The following is a 4,778-nucleotide window of genomic DNA, read 5'->3' on the forward strand; positions in this document are numbered from 1 at the left end:
ATCCAAAGGGTGGCAAGCAATTGCTATTGTCCATTTCATGCTATGGAAACCGGGATAAACTTCGGCTCCAATGGCATAATGGCTTCGACGGACTACTTTATAAAGCGCATTTTACAGTTATATAATGTACGCACGTTATACTATTCCTGGATTTATGTCTAATGATATAAGTGGTCTTGAATATGAATCATATAAATAGGTAAACATCAGGTGCATTTTAATAGCAATTGTGCATTAAAATAGCGCAAAGAATAAAGTCTCGGTGCGCATATAGTATTTACGGGTGTGGAAAACGAGTGTAATTATGGGTCTAACTAACTAACATTGCTGTCATAGACAATATTCTGCTTTGGTTGGAAAGCACCATTGTAACAGTAACAATGAGCCCAAAACAATTTGGGTTATCAGACCTGCAAAAAAGTAAACGTCGATTTCAGTCCAACATGTTGATTGGGATTTGTTATACGTTTATTGCTTCAGATCTAAATTCATATCTTAGAGTGTTCCATTCTCTTATCTCTCTCTCTCTCTCTCTCTCTCTCTCTCTCTCTCTCTCTCTCTCTCTCTCTCTCTCTCTCTCTCTCTCTCTCTCTCTCTCTCTCCTTGTTTTGTTCTAGAACTCTTACAACATCCATTACTACCTATCGGCAGGTACTCTTCACACCAGTCGAATCTTTTTTTATATATGTTGTCACATCACATGACCTGCCCAGGTAGAATTAAGAGTAACAAACATTAGACGTTACGTCTATTTAACGCTACATAAACAGGGACAAACTCCGGTTCCGTTAGCCTTTTGGAATAACTACAACCAGACCTACTTACTATTACGAAAAATTCGTAAAATTACGAAATTTTGGCTTCAATTTCAGAACATTATGGGTATTTCTAAGTCACTACTACTTATTGAAAATGAAAGTTGACGCCCACTGCACAATTTTTAGAATTTCGAAGTGTTTATTTATCATCGTGAGGGAAAATAGTTGATTTTTAAAGTTCACTAAAGCGACAGAATTATTTGAACTCTTTGAAAAAACGAATTCTTGACCTACATCTAATATACAAGTTAACATGTCTGTAGTATCGCTTTGTGATTCCAGTTAACAGTACAAACACGGAGGCACACTCCAATGTTTGCGGTCCCGTCCCCCTTTTGCCTCCATCACCTCTGTGTTTGCGGTCCTCACATGACGAGTACCCGCTACTGCATTTGACTCGTCTGTTGTCACCTCGGATGAATGCTGTTCGTGGCTGGGCGATGTGCCCAGGACAGTTACAGTTAGCGAGACGTCTTGATTCGTGTAGCCCCGTGTTGTGATGGCTGGGTGCCCTCGGGGCTGATTTGATTTGGCACCCTGGGTGTGAGCGATGGGGAGTTGAGAGGGTCGCGAGATGCAATCGGGACGTCTGTGAGTCTTTTGGGATGCGGTTTGGATTAATTAGTTAGGATTGTGTGGTTGTGGTGGTGGTGGTGATGATGATGATGATGATGATGATGATGATGATGGTGATGATGATGATGATGATGATGATGATGATGATGATGATGATGATGATGATGATGATGATTATGATGATGATTACGAACGTTGTAGTGATGGTGGCGATTTTGGTCATTTTTTGTAGTTTTGTTTCGTTGGTGATATTGATGACGATATGAGTGAAATTCTTTTTTAAAACTTTTGTTATTATTATTTTGGTTGATTTGTAAAAATCTTCATCTTATTCTCTTTTTAAAAAAATTTTTTTAGGGTACATTTGTTGTTATTGTTGTTGTTGTTGTTGTTGTTGTTGTTATTAATACAACTAACTGTTTATATAAAGCTTAGATATTATAACAGCATCAATTCACGTTATGTTAAAATATACATTACACATTAATACAAAAATTACATAGAATATACATACTGCGTTCTCTGAAGAAAACAAAAAGCAGGTGTTTAAAATTTTAGCCAGAAAACTCGACTTCAACTATCGATCCATGAAAATGACCCTCATCTCTCAAACCTGGGAGTTTTAACGATCGTTATTTGAAGGCGAGTTTTCTTGCCACAATTTTTAACGTTTTTTTTTTGTTTGTTTTTTATTGTTTTTGATTTTTGTTGTTTTTTTTGTGTTTGTTTTGTTTTGTTTTTTGTTTTTTTTTATTTGTTTGGTTGTTTTTTTTTAGGGGGGGGGAGTTTTTTTGTTTTGTTTTTTTTGTTTGTTTGGTTTGTTTGTTTTTTTTTTTTTTTTTTTTTGTTGTTTTTTTTTTTTTTTTTTTTTTGGGGGGGTGGGGGGGGGGGGGGAGAGTTCATAGTACTAAGTATCATACACAAGCTCACTGCTTTCATTGACAAATTAAATTCTTTCAAGTTCATAATTTGTTCATTCAATAATTTATAATAAATCTACGCTCCTCTTGTATGGAGATAGAAATTTGGAAAAATATTGAAACAAAGACACGAAGATAAAAATAGATTTTATCGAAGATACACGCACAATCTCGTCAACTTTTTAACTTAAGTGCGACTATATGGTCTTGTGGTATGACACTCGCTTTCGGATCGGAACGTCCTAGGTTCGAGCCTCGCACGGCGCAAAGTTGAGTCCTTGGAAAAGACTCTATACTTACATTCTCTCACCGTACTCAAGTGTAAAATGTTCCTGGCCGTTAACAGCGTTGTATCAGTCACATGCGTCATTCTATCCATTACGTGTTGCTGTTGATCAGGGACTCTTTGTAAAGCGCTTTGAGCACGTTTAGTGATTATTGCGCTATATAAAAAAGCTCCAAAAATGTGAGTTATTCTGCTTTTATGTTGGCGGATGTTTTGTGTTGGTCCGCTCTATTTAACTGGCTTAGGTCAAAGGGGAAAAGAAAAAGAAATTATGTTTAGGTAAAAAAGTCCCTGATCTGACCAGAACTCCGATCACCACAATTTACACAATGAGTAATCAAAAATACTATAATTAAAGACGTATTCATCAAAACATATTTTAAGTCATGGCGGTCTTGTCGGTGGCATTTTTAATTAAAGTGATAAATAATTTTCTGAGTCTTTGGTTATAAATTTTAAACTATTCTATCTATTAATTGTCCTCAAATTAATTTTTTTTAATTCTGAAAAGTTGTGATAGATTGTGTGATAAAAGTGTGGTTTTTTTTATTAACTTTTGTTTTATTTAGTTTTATTCGTTTTTGACAAATTGAGGGTCATTTAAATCCATCGATATTTGAAGGACGAGTTTTGTGGCCAAATTTTAAAATATGGGTTTTTCCAGAGTACGACACAGTAGCCCTCAGCTGTCGGAAAAAATGTAGATAAAAATTTTGTCGTTTATTTGTCTGTTGAGGAAAGAAAAGTCACCTGTATGGGGCGGTCTCATGAAGACAGTGGGCAGCTACGGACACAAGGAATGGACGCAGGGATCAGGTGGGCGGGGGGCTGGGTCTTAACTGGACAATGGACACGGTAGGAAGTGATCACCCATTATTGGGAAGGAAGCGGGGAGAGGGGCTGAGATAAAGAGAGTGGTGGTTGGTGGAAGAATTGAGGAAGAAAGAGGGAAGGGGGGGGGGGGGGGGGGTTAGTAAGTATTATTTGGTGAGGAAGTGTTAGGGATATGAATGTCAAAGAAAAGAGGTGGATGAGGAGTGAGGGGGGGGGGGATGAGACGGGTGTTTCCGACATGGACCGTTTGAGTAGACTTTGAAAGCTCATTGGTTTATGGTAATGACAATGAATTGCCTTATATGGAATTATTTATTTTGTAACGGAAACTGATATCATTGAATTCTCAACTGTCAATTTCTATGGAAAGACAGTTATTACATTATACCCTCTTCTCCTCTCTTCTTCTTCTTCTTGTTGTTCTTTTATCTTTTATGCCAAATTCGTACTTGGGGTGTTTTTCTGAGCATTGAAATTCGTCCCGTCGTCCAGTGACGAGTCAGTGACAGCCATGGCCGATTTCAAGTCGTGACAGTCTCTCAATGGATTCGAAGTCGAGGCATCTTTCACTTTCAGTGGCAATTCAAACTTACACCGTGCACCGTGAAGTTGTAGAAGAATTATATCGGACTATTTTTTTGTCATAATTGCGGATGTTTTATAATGTTTGTGATGGGAAGAATGTCTAAAAAAATGATGACAAAATTGAGTAGTGATACTCAATAGATCGGAAGACACGGGACATCTTTCAGTGGTACTTCAAACATACCGGACGCCTTGTACTCGTAGACTGACGACATCGGAGTGTTATTTACTGCGGATGTATCTTTGTGACTTTCAGAGCGTCTCGGAGAAATACATTTGTGGACAGCAAGTTTTTTATTAAGTTTCGTTTGGCTGTACACAGCGGTTTGATTTTCGTAATAGTTTGTTTTGGAATTTGAAGAATTTCGAAATTTTGAAAATTTGGAATGTTATGATTTTGTGATATAAAATATTTATTTATTTACTTGGAAAAGAGTTTGAAAACGTTGAAACCTGGGTCGTTTTTATACGAATTTGGAAGGAATAACAATCTAGTGATGTTCAATTTTACAATTTGTCAGCATCATAACCTATACATGTTTGTTGGGTTTCTATTCAAGTTATGACTGTAGTTGGAGTGAAATTTGAATTTTTGATAACAATACCCGTTTTAAATTCGGCTGCAGACATTGTAACTGTGTATAGTTGGTAATTCGTTCCAGTTGTAGGTCATTTAGTTAGTATAGATTACACACACACACACGCACAACTCTCCATTACTGGACATGGCAGATAGAATAGATAAAACACACCCTTTGA

At 37.0% G+C, this 4,778-nt stretch overlaps 1 protein-coding gene across 1 annotated transcript in view; it reads left to right on the top strand.

Annotated features, from left to right (window-relative positions):
- Positions 1-3,920: 3,920 nt before the first annotated feature.
- LOC144972306 (nodal homolog) overlaps positions 3,921-4,778 on the top strand; it is a 14,287-nt gene continuing 13,429 nt past the window's right edge. Inside the window, exon 1 of the mRNA XM_078913395.1 lies at positions 3,921-4,778. This exon is cut by the window's right edge and continues 940 nt beyond it. The gene's annotated coding sequence lies outside the window, so the exon portion shown is untranslated.

This window comes from Berghia stephanieae, chromosome 5 (assembly GCF_034508935.2).
Source record: "Berghia stephanieae isolate SIO BIC M18660-M18661 chromosome 5, UCSD_Bste_1.3, whole genome shotgun sequence".
Lineage (NCBI taxonomy): Eukaryota > Metazoa > Mollusca > Gastropoda > Nudibranchia > Aeolidiidae > Berghia > Berghia stephanieae.